Source organism: Scyliorhinus torazame, chromosome 3, assembly GCF_047496885.1.
Source record: "Scyliorhinus torazame isolate Kashiwa2021f chromosome 3, sScyTor2.1, whole genome shotgun sequence".
Lineage (NCBI taxonomy): Eukaryota > Metazoa > Chordata > Chondrichthyes > Carcharhiniformes > Scyliorhinidae > Scyliorhinus > Scyliorhinus torazame.
This window is the reverse complement of record NC_092709.1, coordinates 353,253,452-353,277,161: the sequence shown is the minus strand read 5'-3', so window position 1 is coordinate 353,277,161 and position 23,710 is coordinate 353,253,452.

The window sequence follows — 23,710 nt, the reverse complement described above, 5'->3', positions numbered from 1 at the left end:
GCAATTACCCAGATATATACCGCATGGTGTAATTACCCAGATATATACCACATGGTGCAATTACCCAGATATATATCACATGGTGTTATTACCCAGATATATACCACATGGTGTAATTACCCAGATATATACCACATGGTGTAATTACCCAGATATATACCACATGGTGCAATTACCCAGATATATACCACATGGTGTAATTACCCAGATATATACCACATGGTGTAATTACCCAGATATATACCACATGGTGTAATTACCCAGATATATACCACATGGTGCAATTACCCAGATATATACCACATGGTGTAATTACCCAGATATATACCACATGGTGTAATTACCCAGAAATATACCACATGGTGTAATTACCCAGATATATACCACATGGTGCAATTACCCAGATATATACCACATGGTGCAATTACCCAGATATATACCACATGGTGTAATTACCCAGATATATACCACATGGTGCAATTACCCAGTCATATACAACATGGTGTAATTACCCAGATATATACCACATGGAGTAATTACCAGATATATACCACATGGTGTAATTACCCACATATATACCACATGGTGCAATTACCCAGATATATACCACATTGTGCAATTACCCAGATATATACCACATGGTCTTCCCAGACGTCCGCGGGTCGACTTCCTGTTCCCGCCTAAAACAGCTCCTGCTGAAATTGACAAACCAGCCAGCTCCACTCCCGCCGAAATCGACTGGCCTGCCCCTGCAAAGACAAGTGCTTTTAAAGGACAGACAATTATCCAGATATATATCACATGGTGTAATTACCCAGAAATATATCACATGGTGTAATTACCCAGTCATATACAACATGGTGTAATTACCCAGATATAGACCACATGGTGTAATTACCCAGATATATATCACATGGTGTAATTACCCAGATATAGACCACATGGTGTAATTACCCAGATATATACCACATGGTGTAATTATCCAGATATATATCACATGGTGTAATTATCCAGATATATATCACATGGTGTAATTGCCCAGATATATACCACATGGTGTAATTACCCAGATATATACCACATGGTGTAATTATCCAGATATATACCACATGGTGCAATTACCCAGATATATACCACATGGTGTAATTACCCAGATATATACCACATGGTGTAATTATCCAGATATATACCACATGGTGCAATTACCCAGATATATACCACATGGTGTAATTACCCAGATATATACCACATGGTGTAATTACCCAGATATATATCACATGGTGTAATTACCCAGATATATATCACATGGTGTAATTACCCAGATATACACCACATGGTGCAATTACCCAGATATATACCACATGGTGTAATTACCCAGATACACCACATGGTGCAATTACCCAGATATATAATCACATGGTGTAATCATCCAGATATATATCACATGGTGTAATTACCCTGATATATATCACATGGTGTAATTACCCAGATATATGCCACATGGTGTAATTACCCAGATATATACCACATGGTGTAATTATCCAGATATATACCACACGGTGCAATTACCCAGATATATACCACATGGTGTAATTACCCAGATGTATACCACATAGTGTAATTAGCCAGATATATACCACATGGTGTAATTACCCAGATATATATCACATGGTGTAATTACCCAGATATATATCACATGGTGTAATTACCCAGATATACACCACATGGTGCAATTACTCAGATATATACCACATGGTGTAATTACCCAGATACACCACATGGTGTAATTTCCCAGATATATACCACATGGTGTAATTACCCAGATACACCACATGGTGTAATTACCCAGATATATACCACATGGTGCAATTACCCAGATATATACCACATGGTGTAATTACCCAATTATACACCACATGGTGTAATTACTCAGATATATACCACATGGTGTAATTACCCAAGATATATACCACAGGGTGTAATTACCCAGATATATACCACAGGGTGTAATTACCCAGATATATACCACATGGTGTAACTACCTAGATATATACCACATGGTGTAATTACCCAGATATATACCACATGGTGTAATTACCCAGTCATATACCACATGGTGTAATTACCCAGATATATACAACATGGTGTAACTACCTAGATATATACCGCATGGTGTAATTGCCCAGTCATATACAACATGGTGTAATTGCCCAGATATATACAACATGGTGTAATTACCCAGATATATACCACATGGTGTAATTACCCAGTCATATACAACATGGTGTAATTACCCAGATATATACAACATGGTGTAATTACCCAGTCATACACAACATGGTGTAATTACCCAGTCATATACAATATGGTGCAATTACCCAGATATATATAACATGGTTATTACATGTAATTACCCAGATATACACCACATGGTGTAATTATCCAGATATACACCACATGTTGCAATTATCCAGATGTACACGTCATGGTGTAATTACCCAGATATACACCACATGTTGTAATTATGCAGATGTACACCACATGGTATAATTACCCAGACATATACCACATATTGTAATTATCCAAATATACTCCACATGGTGTAATTGCCCAGACATACACCATATGGTGTAATTATCCATATGTACACTACATGGTGTAATTACCCAGACATATACCACATATTGTAATTATCCAGGTATATACCACATATTGTAATTATCCAGATATACTCCACATGGTGTAATTACCCTGATATACACCACATGGTGTAACTACCCAGATAGTCACCACATGGTGTAATTATGCAGATATATATCACATGGTGTAATTATCCAGATATATACCACTTGCTCTAATTTCTCAGATATATACCACTTGACGTAAATATCCAGATATATACCACTTGACGTAAATATCCAGATATATACCACCTGGTGTAATTACACATATATACTCCACATGGTGTAATTACCCTGAGATTCACCACATGGTGTAATTACCCAGATATTTACCACACGGTACAATTAAGCAGATATACACCACATGGTGTAATTATCCAGATGTACACCACATGGTGTAATTACCCAGATATAGACCACATGTGGTAATTATCCAGATGTACACCACATGGTGTAATTATCCAGATGTACACCACATGGTGTAATTACCCAGATATAGACCACATGTTGTAATTATCCAGATGTACACCACATGGTGTAATTACTCAGACATACACCACATGGTGTAACAACCCAGATATATCCCACATGGTCTAATTTCTCAGATATATATCCAGATATATACCACATGGTAAAATTACCCAGTTATATACCACATGGTGTAATTACCCAGATATATACCACATGGTGTAATTACCCAGATATATACCACATGGTGTAATTACCCAGATATATACCACATGGTGAAATTACCCAGATATATACCACATGGTGTAATTATCCAGATATATACCACATGGTGTAATTACCCAGATATATACCACATGGTGAAATTACCCAGATATATACCACATGGTGTAATTACCCAGATATATACCACATGGTGTAATTACCCAGATATTCACCACATGGTACAATTACCCAGATATATACCACATGGTGTAATTACCCAAATATATATCACATGGTGAAATTACCCAGATATAGACCACATGTTGTAATTACCCAGATATACACCACATGGTGTAATTATCCAGATGTACACCACATGGTGTAATTACCCAGATATAGACCACATGTTGTAATTACCCAGATATATACCACATGGTGTAATTATCCAGATGTGCACCACATGGTGTAATTACCCAGATATAGACCACATGGTGTAATTACCCAGATATTTACCACATGGTACAATTAAGCAGATATACACCACATGGTGTAATTACCCAGATATAGACCACATGTTGTAATTACCCAGATATACACCACATGGTGTAATTATCCAGATGTACACCACATGGTGTAATTGCCCAGATATAGACCACATGTTGTAATTATCCAGATGTACACCACATGGTGTAATTACTCAGACATACACCACATGGTGTAACAACCCAGATATATTCCACATGGTCTAATTTCTCAGATATATATCCAGATATATACCACATGGTGTAATTACCCAGATATATACCACATGGTGTAATTACCCAGATATATACCACATGGTGTAATTACCCAGATATTCACCACATGGTACAATTACCCAGATATATACCACGTGGTGTAATTACCCAAATATATATCACATGGTGAAATTACCCAGATATAGACCACATGTTGTAATTACCCAGATATACACCACATGGTGTAATTATCCAGATGTGCACCACATGGTGTAATTACCCAGATATAGACCACATGTTGTAATTATCCAGATGTACACCACATGGTGTAATTACTCAGACATACACCACATGGTGTAACAACCCAGATATATCCCACATGGTCTAATTTCTCAGATATATATCCAGATATATACCACATGGTAAAATTACCCAGTTATATACCACATGTTGTAATTACCCAGATATATACCACATGGTGTAATTACCCAGATATATACCACATGGTGTAATTACCCAGATATATACCACATGGTGTAATTACCCAGATATAAACAACATGGTGTAATTACCCAGATATATACCACATGGTGTAATTACCCAGATATATATCACATGGTGTAATTACCCAGATATATACCACATGTTGTAATTACCCAGATATATACCACATGGTGTAATTACCCAGATATACACCACATGGTGTAATTACCCAGATATATATCACATGGTGTAATTACCCAGATATATACCACATGGTGTAATTACCCAGATATATACCACATGGTGTAATTATCCAGATATATACCACATGGTGCAATTACCCAGATATATACCACATGGTGCAATTACCCAGATATATATCACATGGTGTAATTACCCAGATATATACCACATGTTGTAATTACCCAGATATATACCACATGGTGTAATTACCCAGATATATACCACATGGTGTAATTACCCAGATATATACCACATGGTGTAATTATCCAGATATATACCACATGGTGCAATTACCCAGATATATACCACATGGTGCAATTACCCAGATATATACCACATGGTGTAATTACCCAGATATATACCACATGGTGTAATTACCCAGATATATATCACATGGTGTAATTACCCAGATATATACCACATGGTGTAATTACCCAGATATATACCACATGGTGTAATTATCCAGATATATACCACATGGTGCAATTACCCAGATATATACCACATGGTGCAATTACCCAGATATATACGACATGGTGTAATTACCCAGATATATACCACATGTTGTAATTACCCAGATATATACCACATGGTGTAATTACCCAGATATAAACAACATGGTGTAATTACCCAGATATATACCACATGGTGTAATTACCCAGATATATATCACATGGTGTAATTACCCAGATATATACCACATGTTGTAATTACCCAGATATATACCACATGGTGTAATTACCCAGATATAAACAACATGGTGTAATTACCCAGATATATCCCACATGGTCTAATTTCTCAGATATATATCCAGATATATACCACATGGTGAAATTACCCAGATATATACCACATGGTGTAATTACCCAGATATATACCACATGGTGTAATTACCCAGATATTCACCACATGGTACAATTACCCAGATATATACCACATGGTGTAATTACCCAGATATATACAACATGGTGTAATTACCCAGATATACACCACATGGTGTAATTACCTGGATATATACCACATGTTGCAATTATCCAGATATATATCACATGGTGTAACTACACAGATATACACCACATGGTGTAAGTACCCAGATAGTCACCACATGGTGTAATTACCCAGATATATACCACATGGTGTAATTACCCAGATATATGTCATGTGAGAGTACCTTTAAGAAATGGGTGTTTATAAATGGGCATGTATATAAATATCTGTAGTGATTGTACCTTTAAGAAATGGATGTTTACTACTGCAGTGATGTCAGAGAGTGGATGGAGCTGGGCTGTCTGTCAGCTTTCCCCTTTCATTTTAGGCTGTTGGCTGCAGGGTGTGTTTTAGTTTTGTTTTCAGTGTTGGAGCTGAAGCCAGACAGAGCTGGTGTACTGTTGATCTCTCTGCCATGAAAAGACTATCTCTTGATCATTTGGTGAATTCAGAATTATAAATGTTCTCAGTAGTGAAGTTGAACCTAATATGTTTCTGTTAAAAGGTGTCTCTTTTGTCTTGTGGATGTTGTTTGGAAAGTTGTGAAGGATTACTTAGTGTTGTATTCTTTGAGGGTTGTATTTGAATTGATGGTTGCTAAGATGTTCACTATGTTTCAAAAAGGGTAACTTGAGTTCATAGAATAAACAATGTTTTGCTTTAAAAAATACTTTTCCATTTCTGCTGTACCACACGTGTCGAGTGGGCCGTGTGCACTCCATACCACGATCTATTAAAAGTTGTGGGTCTGGTGATCCATGATATACTTTGGGGTCTCTAAACTCTGTCCCATAACAAATTGGGGGCTCGTCCGGGACAAAAGTCTATCTACTGGATTGGCTGAGTGAACTTAGAACACAGTGAGGGGTGAGCATATTGTGGTTGCTTTTCAGGTGTGGTATTCTAGTCTTAGTAGGGAGTGTGTTGTGGACATTGGCTCTTTCAGAGGCTCTGAAGTTTTTGGGCGTGGAGATGGTCACACGCAGTGCCTTTCAGCCAGAGACTAAAAGCAGACTGTTAGATTTGGCAAAAACATTACCTGACAAAATGCGAAGAGACGAGGTAATTATAGTGGTGGCTAAGCATTTAAAGTTGCCTGAGATACAGTTTGACTCATTGGAAATGGCAAAAATTCAGTTACAAATTAAACAAATGGAAAATGAGAAAGAATTAAAGCAGCTTGAATATGAGAGAGAGGAGAAAGAAAGAGAAAGAGATAGAGAGGAAAAAGAAAGAGAGAGAGAGGAAAAAGATAGGGGCTGTTTAGCATAGGGGCTGTTTAGCACAGGGCTACATCGCTGGCTTTGAAAGCAGACCAAGGCAGGCCAGCAGCACGGTTCAATTCCCGTAACAGCCTCCCCGAACAGGCACCAGAATGTGGCGACTAGGGGCTTTTCACAGTAACTTCATTGGAGCCTAATTGTGACAATAAGCGATTTTCATTTCATTTCAAGAAAGAGAGAGAGAGGAAAAAGTAAAGGAGAGAGAAGAAAGGAGAAAAGAAAGTATATCCCCAGCAGAACAAAAAGAAAGAGAAAGGGAGATACAGATCAGGGAAAAAGATAAAGAGAGAGTGTTTGAACTTCAGAAAATGGCTTTGAAACATGTCACTCAGTTAAAATTGGGAAACGTAAAGAGAAACGTACAGTTTTACAATAGTGATGAGGATAGTGAGAAAGAGCGACAAAATCAAAGGCTTGGTGGGAATCTATTTAAATGTGTCCAAGCCTTGCCAAGGTTTGATGAGAAGGAGGGAGAACCCTTTTTCATTTCATTTGAGAAGATGGCTAAACAAATGAAATGGCCACAAGACATGTGGGTGTTACTGATTCAAACAAAGCTGGTAGGTAGAGCTAGTGAAGGGTTTGCACCACTACCGGAGGAGGTATCTGGGACGTATGAGGAGAGGAAAAAAATCCATCTTAGGTGCATATGAACTAATGCCTGAAGCCTACAGACAAAGGTTTAGAAATTTAAGAAAATAATTTGGTCAAACATACATGGAGTTTGAAAGGCTCAAACAGAGTAATTTTGCGAGGTGGATAAGGGCTTTGAAAATAGACCAAACGTATGAAGCTCTCAGAGAAATTATACTTTTGGAGGAGTTTAAAAATTCAATTCCTGATGTAGTGAGAATTCATGTGGAAGAGCAGAGGGTTAAAACTGTGAGATTAGCAGCAGAAATGGCAGATGATTATGAATTAGTTCATGAATCAAAGATTGGATTGGATTTGTTTATTGTCACGTGGAACGAGGTACAGTGAAAAGTATTTTTCTGCGAGCAGCTCAACAGATCATTAAGTACATGAGAAGAAAAGGGAATAAAAGAAAATACATAAAAGGGCAACACAACATATACAATGTAACTACATAAGCACTGGCATCGGATGAAGCATACAGGGTGTAGTGTTAATGAAATCAGTCCATAAAAGGGTCATTTAGGAGTCTGGTGACAGTGGGGAAGAAGCTGTTTTTGAGTCTGTTCGTGCGTGTTCTCAGACTTCTGTATCTCCTGCCCGATGGGAGAAGTTGGAAGAGTGAGTAAGCCGGGTGGGAGGGATCTTTGATTATACTGCCCGCTTTCCCCAGGCAGCGGGAGGTGTAGATAGAGTCAATGGATGGGAGGCAGGTTCGTGTGATGGACTGGGCGGTGTTCACGACTCTCTGAAGTTTCTTGCGGTCCTGGGCCGAGCAGTTGCCATACCAGGCTGTGATGCAGCCCGATAGGATGCTTTCTATGGTGCATCTGTAAAAGTTGGTAAGGGTTAATGTGGACATGCCGAATTTCCTTAGTTTCCTGAGGAAGTATAGGTGCTGTTGTGCTTTCTTGGTGGTAGCGTCGACATGGATGGACCAGGGCAGATTTTTGGAGATGTGCACCCCTAGGAATTTGAAACTGATTGGTTTCCGACATCAGTTTCAGCCAGTGAGGGATAGAAACTGGGGACATGAGAAATACTCAAGTGGTAAAGGTAAAGGTGATCTGATGGGTGACAATAAGGAGAGTGTACCTCAGATTAAAAAAGAAATCCAGGAGGGCGGAAAAGAAATGAAAAGTTTCAAATGTTTTCACTGTAATAAACTAGGCCATCTAAAGTCACAGTGTTGGTGGTTGAAGAAAAGCACTGGGAAGGCTGATGTGGTAAAACAGGATAAGACAGTGGGGTTTGTTAAAGTGGTAAAGGAAAGCCCAAGTGAAACGAAGGAGGTGCAAAAGATCAAGAGGTGATTGATAAGAAGGTGCCAGATCTCTTTAAAGAATTTACTTGTGTGGGTAAAGTTTACTCATGTGTATCAGGAGGAGCCGGTAAAGAAGTCACAATTTGAAGAGATACGGGAGCTAGTCAATCTTTAATGGTAAGAGATGAGGAGTTATGTAGTTTGGGAAGAATGTTGCCAGAAAAGATGGTAATATGTGGAATTCAGGGTAAGAGGAGTAGTATTCAATTATATAAGGTAAGGTTGGAAAGTCCAGTGAAGAGTGGTGAAGTGGTAGTAGGAGTAATAGATAAACTATCTTGTCCAGGAATACAGTTTATCTTGGGTAATGATATAGCTGGATCGCAGGTGGGAGTGATGCCTACTGTGGTTGATAAGCCAGTGGAAAATCAGACAACTGATTGAAGGACGAATATCCTGGGATTTTTCCGGATTGTGTAGTAACAAGGTCGCAAAGACACAGGTTAAGACAAGAGGAGAAATCAAAGCGTGAAGATTAAGTTGAAGTGCAATTATCAGGAACGATTTTTGATCAGATGGTTGGAAAAGAACAAGAACAGGTGGAGGATGAGGCGGATATTTTTAGTTCAGGAAAATTGGCGGAGTTACAACAGAAAGATGTAGAAATAAAACGGATGTATCAGAAACCACATATGGAAGAGGAATCTGAGTGTATACCAGAGTGTTATTACCGTAAAAGTGATGTCTTGATGAGAAAATGGAGACCTTTACATATGCAGGCGGATGAAAAGTGGGCAGAAGTTCATCAAGTAGTATTGCCGGTAGGGTATAGAAAGGAGGTGTTGCGAGTTGCACATTAGGTACCAGTGGGAGGTCATTTAGGAATAAGGAAAACTCAAGCTAAAATCCAGAAACATTTTTATTGGCCTGGACTACATAAAGATGTAGTTAAATTTTGTCAATCATGTCACACATGTCAAGTGATAGGGACGCCTCAAACAGTGATAAAACCAGCACCCTTAATACCCATTCCAGCATTTGAGGAACCTTTTACAAGAGTCCTAATCGATTGTGTAGGACCTTTTCCAAAAACGAAAAGTGGGAATCAATATCTTTTGACGATAATGGATATATCTACTCGGTTTCCAGAGGCCATTCAAATACGTTATATTACAGCTAAAAAGATTGTGGAGGAGTTACTTAAATTCTTTACTGATATGGACTACCCACAGAAATACAATCAGATTAAGGATCAAATATTAGCTCGAGGTTATTCAAAGAAGTTATGAATAGCTTAGGAATAAAACATTTAAATCAACTGCGTACCGTCCAGAATCACAGGGAGCGTTAGAAAGGTGGCATCAGACATTAAAGACAATGTTGAGGGCTTATTGTCATGATCATCCAGAGTATTGGGATAAAGGAATTTCATTTGTACTGTTTGCAATTCGGGATGCACCTAATGAGTGAACCAAATTTAGTCCCTTTGAACTAATTTTGGTTATGAGGTAAGAAAATTGATGAAGGAAAAATTGGTGAGTGAGAAATCAGAAATTACATTATTGGATTACGTGTCAAATTTTAGGGAACAATTAAATAGAGCAGGTGAATTGGCTGGACAACATTTAAAAGTTGCACAAAATGTGATGAAACGGGTCGCGGACAAGAAATCCAAAGTTCGTAGTTTTGCCAATGGGGATAAAGTTTTAGTGTTGTTACCAGTGGTAGCTGAACCTTTAGAATCTAGGTTTCGTGGACCTTATCAGATTGAAAGGAAATTAAGTGAGGTGAATTATGTGGTTAAAAACACCAGATAGAAGGAAGACTCACCTAGTGCGTCATGTGAATATGCTTAAAAGGTACTTTGAAAGGGAAGGAGAGAAAAAGGAGGAGGTTTTAATGATTCTAACTCAAAGTGACGAACCAAATCCAGATGATTGTGAATTTGACATACCTCAAATTAAATTGGAAAACAAGGATGTTCTTAAAAATTGGGATAAATTGTTGAGGTACCTTCCAGAGGAAAAACAAACTGACCTGAAAGATTTATTGATAGCACGTGGGCAAGTTTATGGAGATAAATTGGGAAGTACTAAAATGGCTATACATGATGTAGATGTGGGAAATCTGTTCCAATCAAACAACATCCATATAGACTTAACCCTTTAACATTGGCACAGGTTAACAAAGAGATTGAGAGTATGCTTAAAAATGGCATAATTGAAGTAGGTTACAGCTGATGGAGCTCACCCATCGTGATGGTGCCTAAACCAGACGGTACCCAATGGTTGTGTGTGGACTATAGAAAGGGTACTGCAGTTACAAGAATGGACTCTTTTCCTATCCCACGTTTGGAGGATTGCATTGAGAAAGTGGGACAATCAGTTTTTATTTCGAAACTGGATTTACTTAAAGGTTACTGGCAGGTACCTTTATCCGAAAGGGCGAAGGAGATTTCAGCTTTTGTGACTCCAGGTGGCATATACCAATTCAAAGTTATGCCATTTGCCATGAAAAACACCCCAGCCACATTTCAACGGTTAACTAACAAAGCCGTTTCAGGATTACCCAATTGTGCGGTACACATCGACGACCTGGGAGTTTTCAGCCAGACATGGAAAGAACATTTAAAACATCTGATGGAGTTATTCGATTGACTTCAGGAGGTGGGTTTGGTGGTAAACCTAGCCGAAAGTGAATTTGGAAAAGCCCAAGTCACTTTCCTTGAGGAGTTTCGGATTCAAGACGAAGGGAAATAATGCAATTTCTTGGCACGAGTGGATTTGATCGAGCATTTGTGCAAAAGATTTTGTAGTGTGATTGCTCCACTGATGGACTTGCTGAAGAAACGTCAAAAATTTCAGCGTACAGCAGAGTTTCAACAGGCATTTGACGGCCTGAAAGCTGTGATAACCAATGCTCCTGTGTTGGAGAAATGCAAGGGACTCTGCAATCAGATTGAACTAAAGTGTCTGACTTTAAAGAGAAATGCCGAGGCGTAGAGAAATGGATGGATCATGCAGAGACCTCCTTGTTCAAATAGACTGTCAATCAGGAAGGATTTCAGTTGGAGGAAGAACAAAAATGGACTATATTATTGTACCTGTTTATGTGTGTTGTTTTTTTTGGAACAAAAAAGTATATTTACTGTGCGCATTTCTTAAAGGATAGTGAAAAGGTGAAAAATGAAACCATCTTGAAGTTGATGGTTTATTTCTTTTACTTGGGGGGAGGTGTCATGTGAGAGCACCTTAAAGAAATGGGTGTTTATAAATGGGTGTGTATATAAATATCTGTAGTGCGAGTACCTTTAAGAAATGGGTGTTTACTACTGCAGTGATGTCAGAGAGTGGGTGGAGCTGGGCTGTCTGTCAACTTTCTCCTTTCATTTTTGGCTGTTTGCTGCAGGGTGTGTTTTAGTTTTGTTTTCAGTGTTGGAGCTGAAGCCAGACAGAGCAGGCGTACTGTTGATCTCTCTGCCATGAAAAGACTATCTCTTGATCATTTGGTGAATTCAGAATTATAAATGTTCTCCGTAGTGAATGTAAACCTAATGTGCTTCTGTTAAAAGGTGTTTCTTCTGTCTTCTGGATGTTGTTTGGGAAGTTATTAAGGATTACTTAGTATTGTATTCTTTGGGGGTTGTATTTGAATTAATGGTTGCTAAGATGTTCACTGTATGTTTTAAGAAGATGAACTTGAGTTGATAGAATAAACATTGTTTTGTTTTAAAAAGTACTTTTCCATTTCTGCTGTACCACACCTGTAGAGTGGGCCGTGTGCTCCCCATACCACAATCTAGTAAAAGTTGTGGGTCAGGTAAACTCCATGATACACTTTGGGGTTCTCTAAACTCTGGCCCGTAACAAATATACCACATGGTGTAATTATCCAGACTCCCCCACCATCGGGAACATTCTTTCTGGATCTATCCTGTCTAATCCTGTTAGAATTTTATAAGTTTCGAAGAGATCCCCTCTCACTCTTCTAAACTCCAATGAATATAATCCTAATTGATTTAATCAGCTTGGTGAACCTTCTTTTTTAATGACTTTATGGGATGTGGGCAGTGCTGGTTCGGCCAACATTTATTGCCCATCCCTAGTTGCCTTTCAGAAGTCCAGAACTAGGGGTCATAGTTGGAGGATAAGCGGTAAACCTTCATTGCACTTCCTCTATAGCAAGAACATCCTTCCTCCGATAGGGACACCAAAACTGCCCACACTACCCCAGCTGTGGCCTCACCAATACCCGATACATTTGCAATAAAACATCTCTATTCCTATACTCCAATCCTCTCGCTATGAAGGCCAAAGTACCAATTGCCTTCTTTCCTGCCTGCTGTACCTGTGCGCTTACTTTCAGCGACTGACGCACGAGGACACCAAGATCTCGCTGAGTTTCCACCTCTCTCAATTTACACCCATTCAAATAATGATCTGTCCTCCTGTTTTTACCGCTGAAGGCGGATAACCTCACGTTTATCCCCATTATACTGCATCGGCCATGCATGTGTCCATTTACTCAGCCTGTCCAAATCCCGCTGAAGCATCTCGACCTCCTCCTCACAGCTCACCCTCCCACTCAGTTTTGTATCATCTGCAAATTTGGAGGTAATACATTTTGTTCCCTCATCCAAATCATTAATATATAATGTGAACTGTTGTGGTCCTAGCACAGATCCCTGCGGTATCCCACTATTCATGGCCTGCCATTAGGAAAAAGACCGTTTATTCCAACGTTTTGCTTCCTGTCAGTTAACCAGCTTTCTATCCATCACAAGACACCACCCGTAATCCCATGCACTTTAACTTTACATACTAATCTTCTATGTGAGACCTTGTTGAAGGCCTACTGAAAGTCTAAATAAACCACATCCTCTGGTTATCCCTGGTCAACCCTCCTAGATACATCTTCAATGAATTCCACCAGACTTGTCAAGCATAATTTCCCTTCCATAAATCCACGCTGACTTTGTCTGATTACACCACTGCTTTCCAAATGCTGTGCTGTAGAATCCTTGATAATGGACTCCAGCAACTTCCCTACTACCGATGTTAGGCTCACTGGTCGATAGTTCCCTGTTTATCCCTACCTCCCTTTTTGAATAGCGGGGTTACATTCGCTACCCTCCAACCTGGAGGAACCATTCCACAGTCCAAAGGATTTTGGAAAATTATGACCAATGGATCTACTATTTCTCGGGCCAATTCCTGAAGTACTCTGGGATGAAGGTTATCAGGACCTGGAGATTTGTCCACCTTCAATTCCAGCAATTTCCCTAAAACCATTTCTTTACTAATACTGATTTCCTTCAGCTCCTCACTAAAACTTGTGTTTGTCAGAACTCCCGGTACATTATTCCTGTCTCCCTTTGTGAAGACAAGCAAAGTACGAATTTAGTTCCTCAACCATTTCTTTGTTCCCTGTTGTGAATTCCCCCGTTTCTGACTGTAAGGGGCCTACATTAGTTTTTATCAATCTTTTTCTCTTTACACACCTGTAGAAACTTTTACAGTCTGTTTTTATGTTCCCCGCTAGCTTACTTTCATATTGTCTTTTCCCTTCTTAATCAATCCATTGGTCCACCTTTGCTGAATTTGAAACTGTTCCCAATCCTCAGGTCTATTGCTTTTTCTTGCTAATTTGTATGACTCTTCTTTGAAACTAATAATATCTCTAATTCCCCGTGTAAGCCGTGGTTTGGCCACAGTTCCCTTTCAACTCCAGGAATAAACAACTTTCGGAGTTCACCTATTCGTTCCTTGAATGCTGCCATTGCCTGTCCACTGTCCTTCCGTTCAGTAATGTTTCCCAGTCCGTCATAGCCAGAACATGCCTCATACCATCATCGTTACCTTTATTGAGATTCAGGACACTGGTCTCAGAATCAACTACCTCACTATCCAGCGTGATAAATAATTCTACCATATTATGGTCACTCATCCCCAAGGGTTCTCTCACATTGCACAACACCCAGTCCAAGATGGTCTGTTCCCTTGGTGTAAGTGTTCCTCCTGAAGCACTGTGTCTGAATCGGTGAACATGGTGTAAGGGTTCCTCCTGAAGCACTGTGCCTGAATCAGTGAACATGGTGTAAGGGATCCTCCTGAAGCACTGTGCCTGAATCGGTGAACATGGTGTAAGTGTTCCTCCTGAAGCAATGTGTCTGAATCGGTGAACATGGTGTAAGGGTTCCTCCTGAAGCACTGTGCCTGAATCAGTGAACATGGTGTAAGGGATCCTCCTGAAGCACTGTGCCTGAATCGGTGAGCATGGTGTAAGGGTTCCTCCTGAAGCACTGTGCCTGAATCGGTGAACATGGTGTACGGGAACCTCCTGAAGCACTGTGCCTGAATCAGTGAACATGGTGTAAGGGTTCCTCCTGAAGCACTGTGCCTGAATCGGTGAACATGGTGTACGGGAACCTCCTGAAGCACTGTGTCTGAATCGGTGAACATGGTGCAAGGGATCCTCCTGAAGCACTATGCCTGAATCGATGAACATGGTGTAAGGTTCACTCCTGAAGCACTGTGCCTGAATCAGTGAACATGGTGTAAGGGATCCTCCTGAAGCACTGTGCCTGAATCGGTGAACATGGTGTAAGGGTCGCTCCTGAAGCACTGAGCCTGAATCAGTGAACATGGTGTAAGGGATCCTCCTGAAGCACTGTGCCTGAATCGGTGAACATGGTGTAAGGGATCCTCCTGAAGCACTGTGCCTGAATCGGTGAACATGGTGTACGGGAACCTCCTGAAGCACTGTGCCTGAATCGGTGAACATGGTGTACGGGAACCTCCTGAAGCACTGTGTCTGAATCGATGAACATGGTGTAAGGGTCACTCCTGAAGCACTGTGCCTGAATCAGTGAACATGGTGTAAGGGTCGATACTGAAGCACTGTGCCTGAATCGGTGAACATGGTGTAAGGGTCGCTCCTGAAGCACTGTGCCTGAATCGGTAAACATGGTGTAAGGGATCCTCCTGAAACACTGTGCCTGAATCGGTGAACATGGTGTAAGGGATCCTCCTGAAGCACTGTGCTTGAATCGGTGAACATGGTGTAAGGGTCGCTCCTGAAACACTGTGCCTGAATCGGTGAACATGCTGTAAGGGATCCTACTGAAGCACTGTGCCTGAATCGGTGAACATGGTGTAATGGTCGCTCCTGAAGCACTGTGTCTGAAACGGTGAACATGGTGTAAGGGATCCTCCTGAAGCACTGTGCCTGAATCGGTGAACATGGTGTAAGGGTTCCTGCTGAAGCACTGTGCCTGAATCGGTGAACATGGTGTAAGGGATCCTCCTGAAGCACTGTGCCTGAATCAGTGAACATGATGTAAGGGTCACTCCTGAAGCACTGTGCCTGAATCGGTGAACATGGTGTAAGGGTTCCTGCTGAAGCACTGTGCCTGAATCGGTGAACATGGTGTAAGTGATCCTCCTGAAGCACTGTACCTGAATCGGTGAACATGGTGTAAGGGATCCTCCTGAAGCACTGTGCCTGAATCGGTGAACATGGTGTAAGGGTCACTCCTGAAGCACTGTGCCTGAATCGGTGAACATGGTGTAAGGGATCCTCCTGAAGCACTGTGCCTGAATCGGTGAACATGGTGTACGGGAACCTCCTGAAGCACTGTGCCTGAATCGGTGAACATGGTGTAAGGGATCCTCCTGAAGCACTGTGCCTGAATCGGTGAACATGGTGTAAGGGTCGCTCCTGAAGCACTGTGCCTGAATCGGTGAACATGGTGTAAGGGTCGCTCCTGAAGCACTGTGCCTGAATCGGTAAACATGGTGCAAGGGATCCTCCTGAAACACTGTGCCTGAATCGGTGAACATGGTGTAAGGGATCCTCCTCAAGCACTGTGCCTGAATCGGTGAACATGGTGAAAGGGTCGCTCCTGAAGCACTGTGTCTGAAACGGTGAACATGGTGTAAGGGATCCTACTGAAGCACTGTGCCTGAATCGGTGAACATGGTGTAAGGTTCGCTCCTGAAGCACTGTGCCTGAATCGGTGAACATGGTGTAAGTGATCCTCCTGAAGCACTGTGCCTGAATCGGTGAACACGGTGTAAGGGTCGCTCCTGAAGCACTGTGTCTGAAACGGTGAACATGGTGTAAGGGTCCCTCCTGAAGCACTGTGCCTGAATCGGTGAACATGGTGTAAGGGATCCTCCTGAAGCACTGTGCCTGAATCGGTGAACATGGTGTAAGGGATCCTCCTGAAGCACTGTGCCTGAACCGGTGAACATGGTGTAAGGGTCGCTCCTGAAGCACTGTGCCTGAATCGGTGAACATGGTGTAAGGGATCCGACTGAAGCACTGTGCCTGAATCGGTGAACATGGTGTAAGGGTCGCACCTGAAGCACTGTGCCTGAATCGGTGAACATGGTGTAAGTGATCCTCCTGAAGCACTGTGCCTGAATCGGTGAACACGGTGTAAGGGTCGCTCCTGAAGCACTGTGTCTGAAACGGTGAACATGGTGTAAGGGTCCCTCCTGAAGCACTGTGCCTGAATCGGTGAACATGGTGTAAGGGATCCTCCTGAAGCACTGCGCCTGAATTGGTGAACATGGTGTAAGGGTTCCTCCTGAAGCACTGTGCCTGAATCGGTGAACATGGTGTAAGGGATACTCCTGAAGCACTGTGCCTGAATCGGTGAACATGGTGTAAGGGATCCTCCTGAAGCATTGTGCCTGAATCTGTGAACATGGTGTAAGGGTTCCTCCTGAAGCACTGTGCCTGAATCGGTGAACATGGTGTAAGGGATCCTACTGAAGCACTGTGCCTGAATCGGTGAACATGGTGTAAGGGATCCTACTGAAGCACTGTGCCTGAATCGGTGAACATGGTGTAATGGTCGCTCCTGAAGCACTGTGTCTGAAACGGTGAACATGGTGTAAGGGTTCCTGCTGAAGCACTGTGCCTGAATCGGTGAACATGGTGTAAGGGATCCTCCTGAAGCACTGTGCCTGAATCAGTGAACATGATGTAAGGGTCACTCCTGAAGCACTGTGCCTGAATCGGTGAACATGGTGTAAGGGTTCCTGCTGAAGCACTGTGCCTGAATCGGTGAACATGGTGTAAGTGATCCTCCTGAAGCACTGTACCTGAATCGGTGAACATGGTGTAAGGGATCCTCCTGAAGCACTGTGCCTGAATCGGTGAACATGGTGTAAGGGTCACTCCTGAAGCACTGTGCCTGAATCGGTGAACATGGTGTAAGGTTCGCTCCTGAAGCACTGTGCCTGAATCGGTGAACATGGTGTAAGGGTTCCTCCCGAAGCACTGTGCCTGAATCGGTGAACATGGTGTAAGGGTTCATCCTGAAGCACTGTGCCTGAATCGGTGAACATGTTGTAAGGGTTCATCCTGAAGCACTGTGCCTGAATCGGTGAACATGGTGTAAGGGTCGCTCCTGAACCACTGTGCCTGAATCGGTGAACATGGTGTAAGGGATCCTCCTGAAGCACTGTGCCTGAATCGGTGAACATGGTGGAAGGGATCCTCCTGAAACACTGTGCCTGAATCGGTGAACATGGTGTAAGGGTCGCTCCTGAAGCACTGTGCCTGAATCGGTGAACATGGTGTAAGTGATCCTCCTGAAGCACTGTGCCTGAATCGGTGAACATGGTGTAAGGGATCCTCCTGAAGCACTGTGCCTGAATCGGTGAGCATGGTGTAAGGGATCCTCCTGAAGCACTGTGCCTGAATCGGTGAACATGGTGTAAGGGATCCTCCTGAAGCACTGTGCCTGAATCGGTGAACATGGTGTACGGGAACCTCCTGAAGCACTGTGCCTGAATCGGTGAACATGGTGTAAGGTTTGCTCCTGAAGCACTGTGCCTGAATCGGTGAACATGGTGTAAGGGTTCCTCCTGAAGCACTGTGCCTGAATCGGTGAACATGGTGTAAGGGATCCTCCTGAAGCACTGTGCCTGAATCGGTGAGCATGGTGTAAGGGATCCTCCTGAAGCACTGTGCCTGAATCGGTGAACATGGTGTAAGGGATCCTCCTGAAGCACTGTGCCTGAATCGGTGAACATGGTGTACGGGAACCTCCTGAAGCACTGTGCCTGAATCGGTGAACATGGTGTAAGGGATCCTCCTGAAGCACTGTGCCTGAATCGGTGAACATGGTGTAAGGGTCGCTCCTGAAGCACTGTGCCTGAATCGGTGAACATGGTGTAAGGGTCGCTCCTGAAGCACTGTGCCTGAATCGGTAAACATGGTGCAAGGGATCCTCCTGAAACACTGTGCCTGAATCGGTGAACATGGTGTAAGGGATCCTCCTGAAGCACTGTGCCTGAATCGGTGAACATGGTGAAAGGGTCGCTCCTGAAGCACTGTGCCTGAATCGGTGAACATGGTGTAAGGGATCCTACTGAAGCACTGTGCCTGAATCGGTGAACATGGTGTAAGGTTCGCTCCTGAAGCACTGTGCCTGAATCGGTGAACATGGTGTAAGTGATCCTCCTGAAGCACTGTGCCTGAATCGGTGAACATGGTGTAAGGGTCGCACCTGAAGCACTGTGCCTGAATCGGTGAACATGGTGTAAGTGATCCTCCTGAAGCACTGTGCCTGAATCGGTGAACACGGTGTAAGGGTCGCTCCTGAAGCACTGTGTCTGAAACGGTGAACATGGTGTAAGGGTCCCTCCTGAAGCACTGTGCCTGAATCGGTGAACATGGTGTAAGGGATCCTCCTGAAGCACTGCGCCTGAATTGGTGAACATGGTGTAAGGGTTCCTCCTGAAGCACTGTGCCTGAATCGGTGAACATGGTGTAAGGGATACTCCTGAAGCACTGTGCCTGAATCGGTGAACATGGTGTAAGGGATCCTCCTGAAGCATTGTGCCTGAATCAGTGAACATGGTGTAAGGGTTCCTCCTGAAGCACTGTGCCTGAATCGGTGAACATGGTGTAAGGGATACTCCTGAAGCACTGTGCCTGAATCGGTGAACATGGTGTAAGGGATCCTCCTGAAGCACTGTGCCTGAATCGGTGAACATGGTGTAAGGGTTGCTCCTGAAGCACTGTGCCTGAATCGGTGAACATGGTGTAAGGGATCCTCCTGAAGCACTGTGCCTGAATCGGTGAATATGGTGTAAGGGTCTTTCCTGAAGCACTGTGCCTGAATCGGTGAACATGGTGTAAGAGTTGCTCCTGAAGCGCTGAGCCTGAATCGGTGAGCATGGTGTAAGGGTTGCTCCTGAAGCACTGTGCCTGAATCGGTGAACATGGTGTAAGGGTCTTTCCTGAAGCACTGTGCCTGAATCAGTGAACATGGTGGAAGGGATCCTCCTGAAGCACTGTGCCTGAATCGGTGAACATGGTGTAAGGGTGGCTCCTGAAGCACTGTGCCTGAATCGGTGAACATGGTGTAAGGGTCGCTCCTGAACCACTGTGCTTGAATCGTTAACATGGTGTAAGTGATCCTCCAGAAGCACTGTGCCTGAATCGGTGAACATGGTGTAAGGGTCGCTCCTGAAGCACTGTGCCTGAATCGGTGAACATGGTGTAAGGGATCCTCCTGAAGCACTGTGCCTGAATCGGTGAACATGTTGTAAGGGTTCATCCTGAAGCACTGTGCCTGAATCGGTGAACATGGTGTAAGGGTCGCTCCTGAAGCACTGTGCCTGAATCGGTGAACATGGTGTAAGGGCCGCTCCTGAAGCACTGTGCCTGAATCGGTGAACATGGTGTAAGGGTTGCTCCTGAAGCACTGTGCCTGAATCGGCGAACATGGTGTAAGGGTCGCTCCTGAAGCACTGTGCCTGAATCGTTGAACATGGTGTAAGTGATCCTCCTGAAGCACTGTGCCTGAATCGGTGAACATGGTGTAAGGGTCGTTCCTGAACCACTGTGCCTGAATCGGTGAACATGGTGTAAGGGTCGCTCCTGAAGCACTGTGCCTGAATCGGTGAACATGGTGTAAGGGATCCTCCTGAAGCACTGTGCCTGAATCGGTGAACATGGTGTAATGGTCGCTCCTGAAGCACTGTGCCTGAATCGGTGAACATGGTGTAAGGGTCGCTCCTGAAGCACTGTGCCTGAATCGGTGAACATGTTGTAAGGGTTCATCCTGAAGCTCTGTGCCTGAATCGGTGAACATGGTGTAAGGGATCCTCCTGAAGCACTGTGTCTGAATCGGTGAACATGGTGTAATGGTCGCTCCTGAAGCACTGTGCCTGAATCGGTGAACATGGTGTAAGGGATCCTCCTGAAGCACTGTGCCTGAATCGGTGAACATGGTGTATGGGATCCTCCTGAAGCACTGTGCCTGAATCGGTGAACATGGTGTAAGGGTCGCTCCTGAAGCACTGTGCCTGAATCAGTGAACATGGTGTAAGGGTCGCTCCTGAAGCACTGTGCCTGAATCGGTGAACATGTTGTAAGGGATCCTCCTGAAGCACTGTGCCTGAATCGGTGAACATGGTGTAAGGGATCCTCCTGAAGCACTGTGCCTGAAACGGTGAACATGGTGTAAGGGTTGCTCCTGCGGCACTGTGCCTGAATCGGTGAACATGGTGTAAGGGATCCTCCTGAAGCACTGTGCCTGAATCGGTGAACATGGTGTAAGGGATCCTCCTGAAGCACTGTGTCTGAATCGGTGAACATGGTGTAATGGTCGCTCCTGAAGCACTGTGCCTGAATCGGTGAACATGGTGGAAGGGATCCTCCTGAAGCACTGCGCCTGAATCGGTGAACATGGTGTATGGGATCCTCCTGAAGCACTGTGCCTGAATCGGTGAACATGGTGTAAGGGTCGCTCCTGAAGCACTGTGCCTGAATCAGTGAACATGGTGTAAGGTTCGCTCCTGAAGCACTGTGCCTGAATCGGTGAACATGTTGTAATGGTTCATCCTGAAGCACTGTGCCTGAATCGGTGAACATGGTGTAAGGGTCGCTCCTGAGGCACTGTGCCTGAATCGGTGAACATGGTGTAAGGGATCCTCCTGAAGCACTGTGCCTGAATCAGTGAACATGGTGTAAGGGATCCTCCTGAAGCACTGTGCCTGAATCGGTGAACATGGTGTAAGGGTTCCTCCTGAAGCACTGTGCCTGAATCGGTGAACATGGTGTAAGGGATCCTCCTGAAGCACTGTGCCTGAATCGGTGAACATGGTGTAAGGGTCACTCCTGAAGCACTGTGCCTGAATCGGTGAACATGGTGTAAGGGTCGATCCTGAAGCACTGTGCCTGAATCAGTGAACATGGTGTAAGGGTTCCTCCTGAAGCACTGTGCCTGAATCGGTGAACATGGTGTAAGAGTCGCTCCTGAAGCTCTGTGTCTGAATCGGTGAACATGGTGTAAGGGATCCTCCTGAAGCACTGTGCCTGAATCAGTGAACATGGTGTAAGGGATCCTCCTGAAGCACTGTGCCTGAATCGGTGAACATGGTGTAAGGGTCGCTCCTGAAGCACTGTGCCTGAATCGTTAAACATGGTGTAAGGGATCCTCCTGAAACACTGTGCCTGAATCCGTGAACATGGTGTAAGGGATCCTCCTGAAGCACTGTGCCTGAATCGGTGAACATGGTGTAAGGGTCGCTCCTGAAGCACTGTGCCTGAATCGGTGAACATGGTGTAAGGGATCCTACTGAAGCACTGTGCCTGAATCGGTGAACATGGTGTAATGGTCGCTCCTGAAGCACTGTGCCTGAATCGGTGAACATGGTGTAAGTGATCCTCCTGAAGCACTGTGCCTGAATCGGTGAACACGGTGTAAGGGTCGCTCCTGAAGCACTGTGTCTGAAACGGTGAACATGGTGTAAGGGTCCCTCCTGAAGCACTGTGCCTGAATCGGTGAACATGGTGTAAGGGATCCTCCTGAAGCACTGCGCCTGAATTGGTGAACATGGTGTAAGGGTTCCTCCTGAAGCACTGTGCCTGAATCGGTGAACATGGTGTAAGGGTTCCTCCTGAAGCACTGTGCCTGAATCGGTGAACATGGTGTAAGGGTCCCTCCTGAAGCACTGTGCCTGAATCAGTGAACGTGATGTAAGGGTTCCTCCTGAAGCACTGTGCCTGAATCGGTGAACATGGTGTAAGGGTCACTCCTGAAGCACTGTGCCTGAATCGGTGAACATGGTGTAAGGGTCGCTCCTGAAGCACTGTGCCTGAATCGGTGAACATGGTGTAAGGGTTCCTCCTGAAGCACTGTGCCTGAATCGGTGAACATGGTGTAAGGGATCCTCCAGAAGCACTGTGCCTGAATCCGTGAGCATGGTGTAAGGGATCCTCCTGAAGCACTGTGCCTGAATCGGTGAACATGATGTAAGGGATCCTCCTGAAGCACTGTGCCTGAATCGGTGAACATGGTGTACGGGAACCTCCTGAAGCACTGTGTCTGAATCGGTGAACATGGTGTAAGGGATCCTCCTGAAGCACTGTGCCTGAATCAGTGAACATGGTGTAAGGGATCCTCCTGAAGCACTGTGCCTGAATCGGTGAACATGGTGTAAGAGTCGCTCCTGAAGCACTGTGCCTGAATCGGTGAACATGGTGTAAGTGATCCTCCTGAAGCACTGTGCCTGAATCAGTGAACATGGTGTAAGAGTCGCTCCTGAAGCACTGTGTCTGAATCGGTGAACATGGTGTAAGGGATCCTCCTGAAGCACTGTGCCTGAATCAGTGAACATGGTGTAAGGGATCCTCCTGAAGCACTGTGCCTGAATCGGTGAACATGGTGTAAGGGTCGCTCCTGAAGCACTGTGCCTG